The sequence below is a fragment of the Protopterus annectens genome, chromosome 8.part0, assembly GCF_019279795.1.
Source record: "Protopterus annectens isolate FY-2018-M chromosome 8.part0, PAN1.0, whole genome shotgun sequence".
NCBI lineage: Eukaryota > Metazoa > Chordata > Ceratodontiformes > Protopteridae > Protopterus > Protopterus annectens.
This window is the reverse complement of record NC_056741.1, coordinates 1,929,978,691-1,929,998,216: the sequence shown is the minus strand read 5'-3', so window position 1 is coordinate 1,929,998,216 and position 19,526 is coordinate 1,929,978,691.

The following is a 19,526-nucleotide window of genomic DNA, read 5'->3' as shown; positions in this document are numbered from 1 at the left end:
ATAAGCTGCGTAATATAGAAGGACTCTGTTATGAAAATGGCACATCTTGATTGAAAGTTGAGTCACTGTCCAGATAAATTCCGAAATCCCAATCATCTGGGTCTCCTCTTAGGGGCATATTATCAATGTGGATGTTCCCTGAGGTAAGTGTCTGCCCAAAGGATACAATAATGCATTTTATGGCATTTAGCTTCCTTTCATGATTTTGACACCAGTTATTAATTTGAGACAAATCTTCCTGTAGGATGTCTAAGTAATTTGGGGATTCAATGACTGCTCCTAGCTTGCAGTCATCTGCAAACTTAGTCGGATAGAGCCCTCAGGTATTGGCTTTTACTTCACAGATGTAAATGGCAAATAGGAGAAGTCCCAGCACAGAATTCTGGGGGTTCCACTGGTGATTGATCTCGTTGTGAATGTAACTTCCCCTATTTTGATTTCCTGCATTCTGTCTGTGAGCCAGTTGGTCATCCAGTCGGTGAATATTATACCTTATTGCCTTTGAATGTCTGTCACCCAGTAGAATTGGGACAACTCTTACTGTGCAAAAATATTGTCTTTACAGCTGATTGGTGAAGTACTTAAATGCATATGGATATGAATGGCACTGGCTGTATGGATGATCAAATACTAAAAATAGAACTGCTTGCTAGGGTTGTTATATCTTCTGAAAGAAGCCCTGAAATTTCATAACTTGATTTAGATCAAGTAAAATGGTAAGAGCTCAAATGTCTAATTCAAATATGTTTTACACTTCTGGCTAGACCTTGAAATAAACATTAAAAGTAAAATGATATATATTTTAGAAGTTGCTAACTCCAAAAGGACCCTCCCAAGTAAATTACAGAAGTGGTCCTTCCATAGAGACCCTAAGTGTAGTGATAAACTGGTTTTGCTATCTGAAAGGTTAATAACTAATGAAGAACTGTCTAGAAATGAGCATCCTAAGCCTGCAACTAAGAGCACGCAGATGGCTGTCAGTATCTAAAAACTGTCAACAACTCAAACGATATCTTTATGAGGGAAGGGGGAAGCACACTGCAAAAGCTGTTTAAATAGTAGTGATGCATTGGACAAAATTATGATTTTTAACCAACATACTGGTGTTCATAGCTCTCAACCTTCCATCTCCAAAATGAGGAACACTAGCCCTCATAATGTGGAACAAATGGGCAAAATGTGGAACACATACTAATGGCATACTAATAACTTTAGCTAGGAAGCTCCTATGATGGTTTAAGTATGCTGGCTTTACTTAAAAAAAAGATCTCATAAGGAATTAAAATGATTCAATTCTATTTACCATGGATATCAGTTAAAAAAATCCTAACACTGAATGTGTGACAGACCCTTTCAATATGAAACTTCAAGGACCATGAGCTTTTTAAAACCCTGAATGAGGTATGTTCCTCATAATGAGGTGTATGCTGGTGATAAAAATGTAATTGTTATGCTTATAAAGAATAGAATTTCTAAGTAACAAACATATGAAAACTTGCTATTATAAAAAAAGTAGTTGCTAGAACAGCAGAATTGGCATATTGTTTCTGTGACAATACTATTTTAGCCAAATATATAGTACTGGTAGATGAAAAATACTTCTATAAGCTTCCAGATTCCAAGACAATTGTCACATATATTAAAGATAACTTACAAAAGGACAATAACTTATTTTATATTTGGTTTGCAAATATAAAACACATTACTAGAAAAACATTGATGTATTAGGCACTTATGGAGAAATCAAAAAATATTCCATAACCCTTGCAGAAATGCAAATACTCTTGGGTAAATTACTAGACCCTGTAGCTTTGGTGCCTAATCTAATGTATGATGTTATAATTGGACGAGACTTCCCTCATTTTAAAGCACTTGGAAATTATGGGACTAGGGGGCATAGTTAGATATGCTGTGGCCTGAATACACCACTAGAAAAATGGGGGCAGCAGCCAAACACACACAGCCTTGAATATATGCCTTGCAAAATTTGTGTGGGCAATAACAACTTAACACACAATTAAAAATGCGCAGTACTGATAAACTAAATGCAATCAAAGTATACTGCGGAATACCTAGCAAAGGATTTCAGAAAATGATTCATGAGCTCATGAAAAGTGGCAGGAGATCCATGAAGCCAAAAGGCTAAAATCAGAATACTGGAAAAGACGTTTGTGTTGAGAATGCTGATATAAAGACGGTGACATTTTACAAAGAGCCAGGATGCCAGTACTTGCACAGGATTGTACATATTATATAATACTGTATGAAAATGGAGGTTGAATACACATGCAATCCCACTGCATGACCCTGGCCAAAGCGGATTCATTTGGTGTAAGTATTTTGCAGACCACTACATGTTCCTTATCACTTTGCACTGCTGCTTCTATGCAGATACCAGTTATGGCATCTGTTCCTTCCCATGTTGTAAAATCTGAAACCTGCAGACATGACTTGCCATGGATCAGTTTAAGAGCATTTAGGTTTGCTACACCATAAGGATAGTATAAATAACTGAAAAGATGTTTTGACGTGACAGGAAGAATTGTACCAACTAATGTCTTCCTCCTCCTCTTCCTCTGCTGAAAAGCCAGAGGCATCAGTAAGCATGTCATCCTTTGACATGTAATGCAACAAGTTTAAACAGATTTCCTAAATAACATTTAAAAAGCAAAGGAGGCTACCTCAGTCACACAATGAAAAGTAACTGCTGGTGAACCATAAAAATTCATCCTTGGACCTTTTTTCAGGTCTTATTAATGCAGTACTCAGAGCTTAAACAAACTTTTACAGTGCACTATACAATAAAGGCAAAGGAATCTGGGACAAGTCTGCTTAAAAAAACATGATTAATAAAGCAATATTTGGCCTCTCACTAAATTTATATAGGCAATTCATTTTGAAAACTTCACAAACAGTTTTAGAATATTAATTTTTATAAGAATTAAAAAGTAAATAATGCTTAATGGATCTATTGCACCTCAGAATTTCTTCTTGCAGTTTTTCCAGTTGTCATTCATTGTCCTTAATGAATAAGCCTACCATATCAAGGCCAATTTCATCAAATAATTTAATCAGGTCCTTGTGTAAACTAGAACTGTGGCTTAACCAGTTAGAGGAATTTCCATACCCTAAGAGTTTGGGCATTCATTTGAAATGTAGACATTCATTGAAAAAAACTAGATGACACTATTTTCAAAAAATAGATCCATCAAGCATAATTTAGTTTTTCATTCTTGTAAAAATTAATGTTGCAAAATGTTTATTTTGGCTGATGATTAAATTAAAACTATTATTCAAAGAAAAGAGAAAAATTAGAGAGAGATTCTTTGACAAAGGTACTGTATACCACATAGCTGAACAATTCAATTTCCTATGTGGGGTTAAATCAGCATCTGGTAATGTGAACTATTACTCTCTCCATGGCAATCTACCCACAACCTCTACTGGAGGTTACATCACACAGACAACTCCTTGGACAGGAACTAGCAGAGATTTTATGGACATCTCCTGCAGTAGGTAGGAGCAAAGGGAAAGGGAGAACAGAGGAATTAAACATAAATTTTAGTATTCCCCTCTGTTTGAACAAGGGTAACTTTTTACCCTCATAATCTCATCACTGTGACATTTATAAGCAATGAAGTAGAGTTCATATTTTTGATAGAAATAAGTTCAAGATATTCAACTGATATTCATTACAGATTATTTGAGAGGGGTTTTCTGTTTATACTCTCTAGACAGTTTAATTTAGTTGAGAAATTGATCACTCTCAAGCTATACACTCATAAAAGTAACCCTGTATTATTTTTTTCAAAAATAAAGGGGGTAATGACTGTTTAAGGGAACACACACTCAAATAATTTTAACCAAACATTAAATCTAGTCTTATTTATTTATTTATTTATTTATTTATTTATTTATTTATTATTTATTTAATCCTCTTATTTATTTAACCCTCCTAGCAAACGCATTTCCTTCTACTCTATCAACACTCGCAGTATACTAAACAAAGTCTGTGAACTCCATGCCTGGATAACTGATCATAACCCTGATATTGTCTCCTTAACCAAAACCTGGTTAAAATTGCATATCCCAGATAATGACATCCTTCCCCCAGGATATAACATATTATGGCTAGATCGCCCTAACAAAAAAGGAGGAGGTGTAGCAATACTTTATAAGAACCATCTCACCTTGACATTGCTAACAAAACCTACCCCATCCTTTCTACGTGCGGAACTGATCATAGGAAATCTCAAAATTAATGACCATTCCTCCATCACTATTGCTGCAATTTATATACCCCCAGGGGATAACATCCCCATATCAGAAAATATTCTCTCCTACTTCACTCATAACTTTCACATTGAAAGTATTATCCTTGGGGACGTGAATATCAACTGGCTATCTATCACTAATGACAGCTCAAAAATTAACATTAATTGATATGGCTTTTCTCAGCTTATCACCCACCCACCCAACCCATTCTAATAATTCTCATACCTCTCATACCCTAATAGACTGAATACTAGTATCCCAACCTTTGAAATATCACAATCCCCAAACCTTACCAGACTGTTTAAGTGACCACTCTCCAGTAAAGGTTATTAGGTTCTCCCCCAATTGTCTAAGCCACTCAGATACATCACCTGTCGCAAACTCTCAAACTTTAACCCTACCACTCTTAACACCCTCCTCTCAAAAGTTAACTGGGATGTTCTAAAATACCTCCCATTAGAAGAAGCTGTCCTTTGCTTCAACATTATCTTTCTCAACATACTAGACTCTCTAGCTCCCACTCGTACTATACGCATCAAATCTACAGTCTCACCCTGGCTGTCCAAAACTACTCTCAACCTTATGAAAAATAGAGGCAAGCTTTGGAAAATCTTATCCCAAACTAAACTTCCTAAAGATCTGCAAAAATACAGAGAAGCAAGGAACTTAACAAAACAACATATAAACAAAGACAAAAAATAATTTTACTATAACCCTCCTACTGCACTAAAAACCAACTCAAAAGAATTCTGGCACTCAATTAACCAGATACTCCACCCAGGCAATCCCTCTCCCCCTAACCCATTCCCAGACAAAACCTCACTAGAAATTGCCTCCCTATTTAACTCCTACTTTATTGACTCCACATACAAGCTATTCAAGTCTAATACACCAGCTACTTCAAATCCTCCTGACACTAATCCTCCTTCAACCTTACCTCCCTCCAACTCCTCCCTCAAACCAGTGCCAACTTCCTTTATCAAGTCTCAACTATCCAACTTAAAACCCTGCTCCCCATGTACAGATAAAATGCCTCCTAACTTTCTCCAACTTGCATCAGAGTCTCTTGCCCTACCAGTATCAATTCTAATTAATCGCTCTATCGCAGAAGGAGAAGTCCCAGCCATATGGAAGCAGTTTCATACCATTCCTATACACAAAGGTGGCAACTCTTCTGATATCTCAAATTTCCGTCCAATTGCCATCCTGTCCCCTCTTTCCAAAGTCCTCAAAAAATGTGTTCACAGGCAGGTCATGCAATATCTTACTAGGCATAACCTTCCATCTCCTACTTTAACACTGCTTCAGACCTGGACACAACACTACCACTGCACTTCTATCCTTTCTCCACACAGTCTCTCTTGCCAGGGACAACCACACGCTAGTTTCTTGCCTATTTCTGGATATGTCCAAAGCATTTGATACTGTATCTCACCCTCTCCTCTTAAACAAATTACAAGAACTAAATTTCTCACCCGAAGCAGTTTCATGGTTCTCTAGCTACCGCTTCAATTGAACCCGATCTGTCAAATGGCAGTCTGCACTCTCACCACCTTTACCTGTCAAAATGGGAGTTCCCCAAGGCTCTATTTTAGGGCCTTTACTCTTCAATATTTTCACTAACAATCTTTACTCGGCCTCCCCTTTGACTTCTCTAGTTCAATATGCTGATGACTCTACTATCACTACAATTGCTAGCTCCATCACTGAACTACATTCTGCCACCCAAACTGCCTTTAACTCAATAGAATCCTGGCTTACGGACAATCAACTCATGCTCAATCCAAAAAAAAAACTGCTACTATTTCTCCCAAAAAAATCTATCCTATATGAAATCTACCTTCTCCATACTATCTCTGAACAACACCTCCATACAAATAGAGTCCTGCACCAAACTCTTAGGAATAACCACAGATGACCAACTGAAGTTTGACATACATATCGATAACTGTATCAAAAAGGCCCATCAAAAACTAGGACTACTTTACAGATCAAAGAAATTTCTTACCTCTGACGCCAGGATTACACTCTCTCAATCATACCTCCTACCCAGCCTTATGTATTGCTCTCAGATCCTTACTAATCTTGACTCTGCCCTTCTGACCAAGCTCGAAACCTCCTATAATAAAATAGCACATTTTGCAGAAAATCAAAACTATAAATCCCATCACTGCATCTCATTAAAACTAATGAACTGGTTAGAACTACCTCACCATTTTGAACTCTCTCAACTCTCCATTATTCACTCTGTTCTCTACTTGCCTTCTTTCTGTCCAACACTTGCTCCACTAATATCTTATTACTCTCCCTACAGACAACTTAGAAGCTCTAATCAAAACTTACTCCAAATTTATAAACCCAAAACTAAAACTGGATGTAAACTGTATCGCTATCACCCATCCATGTCCTGGAATAAACTATCTCAAGACGTACGGTCCCCTACCAATACAAAAGTATTCAAATCAGCATTAAAAGACCACCTCAGAAATCATTGGGACTGCCACTGTACTCAGCCACCATAAAATATACTTGACAAACTGTTAAAAACTTGAAACACCAACCAAAGATTTAGACACTGCAGCAGGGTTAAGCACAAAACTGTCCCAGGTTGAAATACTTTTATTGAAGCGCTTTTTGTCTGCTAAAATACGCAAACTTCCTCAGAAACCATGTTAATTATTTACAAATGTTTAAATATACACAGTCAATCACTATTAAGCCAATCACTGTTCGTATAAAGAAGTAATTGTTTCAGTAATTGTTTTACTACTTCCTTAAAGTCACCAGCCCTAACCAATCACTAGTAGCGTAAAACAATGCTAAAATGAAAATATTAAAATACTATGATACAATAATCCAAAAATAACAGCATAATATACCCTTTTGCATAACGCACTATATATGACATGACAAATAAATAATTACTGTCAAAAATTCATGAAGTAATACATGTAAATGAATAAAAATTAACAAATAAAATAAAATAAAATGAAGCCATATAACAAACCTAAATACATAATCTAATATAAATATGAAACAAAACACAACGTTCCCCTGCTATAGGGTTAACGCCTAAGGCTCTTTAAGAATACTACTTATTGAGCATGTTTCATTCAGCCCTGGGTGATTGTAAGCATTTAATTTGATTTGCCAGGCTAATTCTAGCTCTTCCAATCGTAAGGGTGCCGGACCCCCTCTTATGTCTATGTTCACTTGGTCGATGACTGAAAATTTAAATCTATGGTTTGTATACAGCTGGATGTGTTTAGCCAAAGCATTGTCCTGTTTGCTTTTATTAATAGCATACTGGTGTTCGTAGATCCTTTCACGGATCCTACGCTCCGTTTTGCCAACATAAAATGCAGGGCAGTGCTGGCATATTGCTAAGTAAACAACCATTTTTGAATTGCAATTAAACCTAGATTTCAATTTAATATGAAACCCACCCACTGTTACTGAATGTATGTTGTCCACAATATATACATATTTCCCTCTTTCTCCCTCTTCAGTTCTAGCATACTATTCCACTGTACATCCCTTGATTCCCTTACTCTATAAAGCCTTTATTCTCAACTACTGTTTAATTAAATTGTATTGTAAAGACTGTAAGCAATCTACTTTTTCTGTTGTGATTGTACTGTATAGACTGTTTTAGAGTTCTTAACTTTTTTTTTCATTGCTTACACTATTTGTTAGAATAAGCTGTGGCATATTAATACTTGACTGCTGTATTTTTATTTTTATTTTTATTTTTTACTTGTACTAAATGAAGCTTTTCTGCTTGGGTCACTGCTGAAAAAGGGCACCTGCCCAGCCAGTCTAACCCGGTCGACAAATGTAAAATAAATAAATCCAGTCTTGCAACTATTCATTTATTTATTTATTATTGTATTTGTTTACTGGGAAAGTCCACTGGGTCTAAAAGAGCCCATTTTCAGTGGAGACCAGGGAGACAAGCTCTGACAAGAACATAGATACAGAAAATATTAAACATTAATTGGTACAGAAGTAGTGTTACACATAGTGATTACAGTACTATATATAGAATATATACATAAAAGCAGGAATCTTTTTTTGGTTGCCAGATGAATTAAATTAAAGAGGTATAAACAGAAATATATCACTCAGCATTACTGTACCAGTATCAACAAAAGATGAAAAATAATAATTATAGAGAAAATATCATCAGTCAGAAGTAGCAAAAAGCAAAGGAGTTTAGTTATCATAAAAGGAGAAAAAGGAGGTTACATTATAGAGCAGAAACATAGCCAGGAAGAGTTGAGATGATTTTTCAGTATTTGTTTGAAGGTGGTGGTGCTGCATGTGTTTCTTATAGAAGGTGGAAGTGGGTTTCATAGTTTGGCGTCAGTGAAGGCTTAGAGGAGTTGACCAGTAGGTTAGATGGGCTTTTCTACTTTTAGAAGTAGATGCCTTTCAGATCTTAGTTGCCTGCTGGGTTGGTATTGGGCAAGCAGAGTTGAGAGAGCAGGACAATTTGTGGGTCCGTAGATTATTTTGTGGCTGTAGTTAGGTGGGTGAATGAGAGGGTCTATATTCCCATGTCAACAGGGCTGTTCATCAAATGTGCATACGTTGACACATATACATCGGAATACCAAAATCTCAAACTGCCACAAAAGCAATTTTTTTCCAAGGGAAAAAAATCGCTGGGCCAACAATAAACAAAACAAACTGACAGACAAAATGAAGTGGGGGACTGTGTCCCCCACACACCCCTACTTAAATATACCAACTCCAAGATCACACTACAGTGGAGGAAACGGCAAATTCCCAACAACGGCCAAGTGTGTGTGTTCCCTTAAATGGTCATTAAGCTTCTGGTGTCATTCAAAGGGGATCCAGTATCTGTCTGCCTGGGATAACATGATCGACAGACCATGATGCTTTGCCAGAGATGGTCTGTACCTGTCACCCCTGGGATTCAGGTTACTGGCTAAGGCTCTTGCCACCCCTATAGTGCCTTTTTTAGGCAAAGTTCAAAGGACAAAAGCACCACCGTAACAGGTACAAGCATGCAAATTCTGAAGGTAATACTACTCAATGCTAGAAGTCTAAACCTCAAAATGCACTCTCTCGAGGCACTCCTAAAAATGGAGAACATCGATATCTGTGCAGTAACTGAGACCTGGTTCAAGGCTCCAGAGAGCAACCCTGCAATACCAGACTACAACTCTTACCACACGTTTTGGCCACCAAACCAAGACTGAAACACTAAAGGTGGAAGAGTGTCCATATTCACCAAGGATATTCACACCACCAGGCTAGTTGCCCAACATAATGCGTCTGAAATTCTCCAGGTGCAACTAACACTAGGTAAGACTGCAATCCAAATTGTAGCTTGCTACAGATCCCCCACCATGCCCCAAGATTCTCACTTCACCTTTCTAAACATACTGGAAAATATTAAGAAACAACTAAACACCCTAATACTGGGTGATTTCAACTATCCTGCCATTAACAGGGAAAACTACTCGCGTACCAACACCTTTACCCAACGGTTCTTGGAATTTATAAATTCCAGTGCCCTGGATCAACTAATCCATAGTCCCACCAGGGGCTCCAATATCCTAGACCTGGTCATTACCAACATGGGAAATAGATGCTCCACACCTATGGTCATCCCCTCGTTGGTCATGTCTGATCATAAGCTAATCACCCTTAACATCCACATCCCACCCCCACCCCCCAGTAAGGAAACCTCCATAAACAACTTCTCCAAAGCCAACTTTATGCTATTCAAGTCAGAAGTGACAAACTTCATGACACCCATGCAGATGGGAACTGAAAGTTCAACTGCTGAATCCTACACTACGGCACTGTATGAGCACATCCACTCATGCATGAATCATGCCATCCCAAAAAGAACCAAGATGCTCTCCTCCAAAAAAAGGAAGCCAATCTGGTGGTCCCCTGCCATAAACAAACTTTACAACAAAAGGAAGAATCTGTTGCAGAAAAGAGGAAAATCCCAGGATGCAAAAACCTCCCTTACCTGCCTTAGTAAGAAGCTGAGATCCCTCATAAAATCATCCAAAACTAGTTATGAAAATAAAATTGCCAAAGATTCCAAAGACAACAACAAGGCATTCTATAACTATGTCAAGAATCTAAATGGCAATACTCAGATCTGCTCTGAGCTACAACAGAATAGCATTAAATATATTGATCCCAAGGATATTGCCAATATCCTGGCAGATCAATTCAGTGCCAACTTCACTCCCCTCTCACCCCCTAAATGGCCCATCTCAATACCAGAAGATTGCCAAATTCCAGTAATAATGGCCACACAGGTAAATAACGCACTCTCCAAAGCTAAGGCTGTGTATTACATGAACTACAAAATGAGTTGGCACCTCACCTAAGTGTCATGTTTAATCATAGCCTCACCTCAGGCTTTGTGCCCACTAAGTGGCACACAGCTACAGTTATCCCACTCTACAAGGGGGGATCCACCTTGGATCCCGGGAACTATCACCCCATCAGTCTGTCGAGCCTGATCTGCAAGGCCATGGAACGTATTATCATGGAACTTATTAACAAAGACATTGGCAACCTTCAAATACTGGACCCCACCCAGTTTGGGTTCGTGAAGGGATGATCTTGTCTCCTGAACCTGATTGACTTCTTCGAATCAGTCTCCAGAGACATGGATGAAGGTAGGGCAGTCCACACAGCCTATCTGGACCTCATCAAGGCATTTGACACCATCCCCCACTCTGGAATCATAGATAGACTTACTAGGCTGGGCATTAATCCCTATGTCACTTGATGGGTTGCCATCTGGCTTACAGACAGAACCCACACTGTAAAAGTAGCCAACTCCAAATCCAGCTCCAGACAAGTGACAGGTGGAGTACCTCAGGGTTCAGTCCTGGGACCACTCTTGTTTGGCATCTACTTCTCTGAAGTACAGGCCAACACTAAGGGACTCTGGCTAACATAGTTCGCAGATGACTGCAAACTGGGAGCCATTATTGAATCCCCAAATGATGTGGATAATCTACAAAAGGGCCTTACAGAAACAGATGCTTGGTGCCAGAGCCATGGGCTCAAGCTCAATGCCAAGAAATGTATAGTTATCCTCTTTGGGAAAAAAACATGTACCCATGAACTACCACATAGGTGGCAGTACACTAAACACTGAAAGTGTGATAAGAGACTTAGGGACACAGGTGGACAGTGGTCTCACCTTCAATAACCACATCACCATAACAGTCAGGAAATCCTTCTATGTGGCACACCTCATCTCTAAGGGCTTTTCATCCAGGAAAAAGGAGGTCATTGTCCCACTGTACTCATCCCTCATTAGACCCATTATAGAATACAACACACCGTTTGGTATGTACCTCTCAAGACATCTGCAACAACTGGAAAGGCCGCAGAATACCTCACTAAAAGAATCACAGGCCTAAAGCAGATGCCCTACGCTGACCGCCTTAACAAACTCCAGCTATACTCTGTCGCATATCGTCTACTCTGAGGCGATCTCTGCTTAACATACAAGGCCATGTCAAACCCAGAGCTGTTGGACATACTACACTTAAAGAAATCCCAATCCCTCAGAGCCACACCCTCCAGCGATCTAAACCTTGTCATCACAATAAACAAAACATGCTGGAGGGATAGGTTCTTGACCCACAGACTCCCCAGACTCTGGAACAGACTGCCCATACATGTTAAGCAGAGTGCCTCTTTGGCCCTCTTCAAAAGGAACCTTGACGATTGGATGGGAGAAAGGAAATTCACCCCGGGGATCACGTCAGTCGCCCTGCTAGACAGAGGTCCAGGGAAGTAAATAGTGTGGGAAGAAATAGCCAGGGAATTGTTATGGCTAGGCTTGTATAGGCCCTAGGGCCGATAGCCTAGTACCAACCTATGAACCTATAAGCAATTTTTTTCCCTGGGAAAAAAAATCACTTTTCTGGTCATTCCAGATTTTGGTATTCCGGTGTATATGTGTCGATGTAAGGGCGTTCGATGAACACCCCTGTCAACATGGCTAATCAATGTTTACATCACCTAGGATGATGGTTTTATCTATGTTTTGGGATGTCCAGACAAGTATGTTCTCTAATACTGTTATGTTATTTCCTGCAGGAATATACAGAGCAATTATGCAAATGTTTTTGATTGTTAAGTTTTAATATAGAGATTAGTACTTCAGCTGGCGAGAAGGTGGGTGTTGGTTTTAGGAAGGGAATTAAAGTATATTTGCTAGAGAAGAGTATTGCTACTCCCCCTCCTCCTCTCTTGTGGGGCCAATCTTTTCTTAGGTATGGGTAGCATGGGGGGAGAAATTCTGTGTCTTTTACATATGATTTCAACCAGGTTTTGGTAGCTGCTATAATATCGGGATTGTTTTGTGAAATCCATGCCTGGAATTCAGGTATCTTGTTTCTAAGGCTTTGGAGATTTATTGTTGATAGCATGAGAGATTTGCTAGGTTTGCTGAGGCTTGGGGGGCCGAGGTTGGGTCTGGGCTGGGTTTTATATCACCGCACTGGGATATAATGCTTTGGCAAATTATGTGGGTTACACTTATCAGTTTTTTCCTAAAAATGATGTAGTTGCTGGTGGTTGTGTGGTAATGGGAGTGTCTTTGGAGGGGTAGAATTTTTACTTTGGATAGTACAGAGGTATTAGCTGTGCATAAGCTAGGGTGGATGTCTGAGTAACTTGATAAATGCAGTTTATGTGCGGTGGTTGTACAGGTGGGTGTGGGAGGTATGTTGGGTGTCTGGAATGTTGTGATTATTGTTAGAAGACAGAGTGTAAGTGAGAGAAGTGAGGTCATAGTAATAGCAGTGATGGACATGATAGTAGTTGAGTGCAGTGTGACTGAGTAACAGAATGAATATGAGCAGGATAGCAATAGTTTAGGGGATGGAGAACTATATGGCCCAATTTAGAATGGGTGTGGAGGCACAGTAGTTAGGAAGTATGGTATGACTGGGGGAATAATTAGGGAGGTTATGGGATAGGTGGAAGGGAGGTGTGAGAGGGGTCAGATTAGGTATAAAGTTAATATTATGGGGGGGTGATTGGGGATGGGGCAGGGTGGAGAGTGGTGTGAGCATAGTGAACGGAGTGGTCCCGGCCCCAGCAGGGACAAGAGCTGAGAAACTATTTGGAAAACACTTAGAGATGGATACCTGGAGACTCCACAATGAAACTTAGACAAGACCATAAATCAGAATTATGAAGCTAAATAAGGGGGTGGTGGTGATCATGCATACCCTTGATAAGGTGGGCAAGATTTTTTCTGTTTTTATTAACATGAATATTTACACTAATGTTTCAATACTGCCTAAAGGAAAACAGATTTATGGTTGGAAGTGTTGGTGCTTGAAAGAGATTGGATATATCATAAATTATCCTCCTGTGACATCATGACAATCCTTGGATTCCCTACATCCTCAGAATCACCAAAGTACATAAATGTCAAATTGACCCTTCCCATGGCCTGTTATTGTAGCTAACAGTACCAGGACAGACCCATAAGTAAAATGGATTAATTTTGAATTAAAACAATTTTGTAACAACAGGAATACCTTGCTAAAGATTCATGACACTTTTTGGAACTAATGAAAGATAAAGAACATTCTTTTAGCTATACTTTTGTTGCTATTGAAGCAAATATATTTTTTCTGTTATTCCATGATATATGTCTTAAATTGTTTAAAGAGGCTTTGTTTGATTTTGAGTTTTTTTTACTGTTGGAGACATTAAATTATTTGAGGAATCCATGTAGCTGGTCCTGCATAATAACTTTATCTCCTTTGAGGGCAAATACTACCATCAGGTCAGTGGGGTTGTAAAGGGGGAGATTCACCCCATTTACACTAACTTGGTTTTAAGTCAGTGGCGAAAGCAGTGGGTGCTTCCCTCAGAAGTTAACAAGAACTGGAAATTGTATTTTGGGTACCTGGATGATATTTTTATTCTTTGGAATTACCATATTGAGACTTTACAGGTTTTTTGGAAGTTTTAGAAGAGATTACTACATTTTTAAATTTTACACACCATATTGCCAGGACAGAAATCAGTTATTTAGATATGACTATTTACAAAAATGTCACAGGGATTTTGGTTGTACTATTTTTAGGAAAGAAAAATGTTCATACTCATTTACATTATAGGAATTGCCAACCCTATAAACAGAAACATAGGCTACTTAAAGGTCAGGAAGCTTGTCTCTCAAGGATAGTCTGAGATGACACAATGTTTGAACAAGAATGTGAAATTTTAATACATGAGTTAATGGATAGAAGCTATCCTCGGGCTCTTTTAGACAGCACCAAGCGAGGTCACAAAATAGCGCTTATCTGTTTTATATTAAAGATTTTATAATTTTTATTACTGGAGCCATGTTTTTAGTCCTCTGTTTTGTACTATCGGATTAAATAAATAAAAAGCCTGTGAGGGTGGTTTCAGAGTTAAGAGGTTGCTCATTACAAAAGGAAACAAGTAATAAATGTATACAGAAACAGCAAAAAAATGTGACTACAGGGATGGACACGAAAAATGAAATTTGAAAAAGAAAGAGTGTGAAATATAAATATATACATGAATATATGGATTTGTAAGGAATCATTGTGTTTGATTTTGTTGAGCCAACACTAAGGGACTCTGGCTAACAAAGTTTGCAGATGACTGCAAACTGGGAGCCATTACTGAATCCCCAAATGATGTGGATACTCTACAAAAGGGCCTTACAGAAACAGATACTTGGTGCCAGAGCCAAGCTCAATGCCAAGAAATGTATAGTTATCCCCTTTGGGGAAAAAAACATGTACCCATGAATTATCACATAGGTGGCAGTACACTAAACACCGAAAGTGTGATAAGAGACTGAGGGACACAGGTGGACAGTGGTCTCACCTTCAATAACCACTTTACCACAACAGTCAGGAAATCCTTCTATGTGGCACACCTCATCAATAAGGGCTTTTCTTCCAGAAAAAAGGAGGTCATTGTCTCACTCTACAAATACCTCATTAGACCCATTATAGACAACAACGCCCTATTTGGTATGTACCTCTCAAGACATCTGCAACAACTGGAAAGGCCGCAGAAATACCTCACTAAAAGAATCACAGGCCTAAAGCAGATGCCTTATGCTGACCGCCTTAAAAAACTCCAGCTATACTGTGTAACATATCGTGTACTCTGAGGCGATCTCTGCTTAACATACAAGGCCATGTCAAACCCAGAGCTGCTGGACATGCTACACTTAAAGAAATCCCAATCCCTTAGAGCCACACGTTCCAGGGATCTAAATCATGTCATCACAATAAACAAAACATGCTGGAGGGATAGGTTCCTGACCCAGAGACTCCCCAGACTCTGGAATAGACTGCCCATACATGTCAAGCAGAGTGCCTCTTTGGCCGTCTTCAGAAGGAACCTTGATGATTGGATGGGAGAAAGGAAATTCACCCAGGGGATCACGTCAGTTGCCCTGCTAGACAGGGGTCCAGGGAAGTAAATAGTGTGGGAAGAAATAGCCAGGGAATTGTTATGGCTAGGCTTGTACAGGCCCTAGGGCCGACAGTGTAGTACCAACCTATGAACCTATGAACTTGTTGAATCTGACAGCCGTGCCCAACGAAAACTGACTTAGGTGATGTGTTTTAACATGGGTCCTGCAGAGGAGTAAATCCAGCTCTCTCTCTCTTCTCTTTGCAGTCAACATGATAGCTTTGAATAGATCTGGCTTGACAAACCTGACTCATTCGTACCCACTGCACCCATATATGAATGTGTGTGTATGTGTGTGTGTGTGTGTGTGTGTGTGTGTGTGTGTGTCTGTATATATATATATATATATATATATATATATATATATATATATATATATATATATATATATATACATATGTCATATTAAACATAATTTCAAGCCGGTTGGATATGTCACTTCAAATAGCCTGTTTTCAATGTATGATTTGTATTTAACATGGATGTGAATAGTCCAGTTTCAGCCAACCAAAACAAAACACAGAAAGAATTGAAACTTGTTGGATTAGCAAAACTGTATCATTCACAGGCAGTCTCATATCTGAATTGTGTAGCCTCTTGAAAACTAGTTTTGCTGCAGAAGTATGCATATGGTAGTGTCTTGAGCAGAAAGATAAATAGGGGAGAACATAATATTTGTGTATGTCATCAGAGCACTACTTGGCAGGAAGTAGCTTATTGGCCATTTTGGGTCAATTCCTATCTCTTTCAGTTTCCCTGCTTTAAAACCCACATTTGCACGGTTTTGCGCCAGTATACAACTCAGCACAGCTCCTCGTGGTGTCCTGCAGAGTGATACAGGCAACAGAGAGACCTATGAGAGACTTTCAACTGATTTAAATATTTTTTTCTTTCCTTTCTGCTCCGACTGCATTTTCCTGCCTAAATAGCGAGTTTCTGACTGATCTGTGTTTAAAAAAGGTTAAAATTGTATTGCCTTACCTGCTTTTACAGTTGCACTTTCTAAAAAGTCGTTTTTGTATTGTTTAATTGTTGTAGGCTACACACTCAAGTGTGCTAGCCTGTTTATAGCATTTACAGTGTTTTATTTGTGATTTTCTGTTATTCTCTGCAAAAAAACAAACAAACAAAAAAAAAATATATATATATATATATATATTCTTTTTCCCACCTTACTGAACTAGATTAGTCCAAATTTCAGGCTTTGCTGAATTCCGGACTGTGGTATAGGTTCCTGTGTTGCCTATATCCTTACTTGGATAGGAGGAAGCTTCTCTGTTCACCAGTGAGAGTGGGGAGCTTTGAGCAGCCTATCTGTCCCTGGAGGAGTGGTCTCAGCCCAGAAACTAGTAGCTTATTGGCCGTTTTGGGTCAGTTCCTATCTCTTTCAGTTTCCCTGCTTTAAAACCCGCATTTGCGCTGTTTTGCATGATTTTGCGCACCGCGCAGCATCAGGCAGCACCGCTTAAACAGGTTTAAACTATTCCCGGCTCCACAAAGTCTACTCTTCACTTTTTCCCTTAGAACTGTTCTAACTCTCAAAGTAAGCACTCTATTTTCCTTCTAAAGCCCTGCACTTGCTCAAATCTTATAAGTAAACACAAACAAACTAAAGCACTACACCCTCTTATACTCTTTATAAGTACGTGGCTCCCTATTAGTCCTTTCTGAACAGTCAATAAACAGTTCCTTATACTATTCTGGCATGTCCAAAAGACAGTTTCTGGTTTACTCTCCAATCCAGCTAGTGAATCTGGGAATCTTGAGGCAATGTTACACTTGCCTTATGTACACAGACCACCCTCTCCTCCTCCCAACAAGCTCAAATATATGTAAGAGATGCAACTATACAGCCAAACAGGAGGCTGAGCTCTCACAACCCAAGACTGGCACAGTCAGTCAGGAGGAGAAGGTAACCACTCACACCACAAATCCAATGTCACATAGACCTATCGCATCAGCAAACCAAACACATAAACACACAAAAACATACTCAGAGGCTCTAAATACAAATCTGCCAAAGCAGCAGAGACCTCCAAAGCAGACATCCAAGCAACCACTACCCCACAGCAATACCCACGTAGCACATACGTCACAAAGTCAATGTGCCACACAGTCACAGCCCTTAAGGCTAAACAGCACAGCAAATACACTTGTAATAGGTGACACTATTGTCAGACGCACTGACGTCCCACTTACCAAACTGAACAAGGAGAAGGTCACTGTAAGCTGCCTGTCAGGTGCCAGGATCCGCCAGATAACACAAGCACTCAGGTCACTCCAAAGCAAGTACAAATATGACTCCGTCATTGTCCATGCTGGTGTGAAAGACCTGAGATGTACCTCTCTGGACTACATGAAAAGCAACATAGGGGAGCTCTCTGACCATGTAGCCCAGGCCGGTATGACCCTGACCTTGAGTAGCATCTTGCCCTCACCAAGAATGATGCCACAGAATAAAGACAAAATGATCAGTTTTAACACTTGGCTAAAGTATTGGTGTCATTCAAAGGGGATCCAGTGTCTGTCAGCATGGGATGACATGCTCGACAAGCCACGTTGCTTTGCTAGGGATGGCTTGCACCTGTCACCCCTGGGCTTTTGAATACTGGCTAAGGCTCTTGCCACCCCCATAGTGCTTTTTTTAGGCAAAGCGCAAAAGACAAACCCACCTCCATAGACATCAAAAGGAGAAAAAAAAAACTAAGGGTAATGCTACTCAACACCAGAAGTCTAAATCTCAAGATGCACACACTCGAGGCTCTCCTCAGTATGGAGAATATCGATATCTGTGCAGTAACAGAAACCTGGTTCAAGGCTCCCCAGAGCACCCCAGCACTACCAGGTTATAACTCATACCATGCTTTTCGGTCCCAAAACTCGGACCGAAACATAAAAGGAGGGGGAGTATCCATATTCATCAAAGATACCCACACCTCCAGGCTAGTGGCACTGCACGAAGCATCAGAGATCATCCATGTGCAACTAACAGTGGGCGAAAACTGCCTTTCAGTTTGTAGCCTGCTACAGATCACTCTCCCAATCTCAGGAACCTCACTTGGCTTTCCTGAGAACATTAGAGAATATGAAAGTCTCTCCAAACACCATAATATTGGGTGACTTCAACTACCCAAACATTGATTGGGAAAACTACTCAAGCCCAAACACCCTTGCCCAACAGTTCCTAGAATTTATAAACTCAAATGCTATGGAACAACTGGTCACCACTCCCAAAAGAGGGGACAACATACTGGACCTGGTCATCACCAACATGGGGACTCTAATGTTCCTCACCAGAGGTAAACCCATCATTGGTAAGATCAGACCATAAACTAATCTCACTGGACATCCATATCCTGTCTCCACCCCCAGCCAAGGAAACCGCTGTGAAAAATTTCTCAAAAGCAAACTTCACACTTCTCAAAACCGAGGTGGAATCCTTCAAAGCCCCAGGGCCAGTGGAAAATACTGCCCGAACCGCAGAATCCTTTTCAAACGCATTCTATGAGCACCTACAGGAATGCATGGATCATGCTATTCCAAATAAAACCAAGACTCACTCCTCCAAAAGCAGGAGACCTGTCTGGTGGACCCCAGCCATAAATAAGCTGTACAACAGAAGGAGGAAGCTACTACATGATAGAGCAAAATTCCAAAAAGGGAAGGCATCTCTGATCAGTACTAGCAAGAAACTATGATCCCTCATAAAATCATCAAAGGCCAGCTTCGAAAGAAAAATTGCCCAGGAC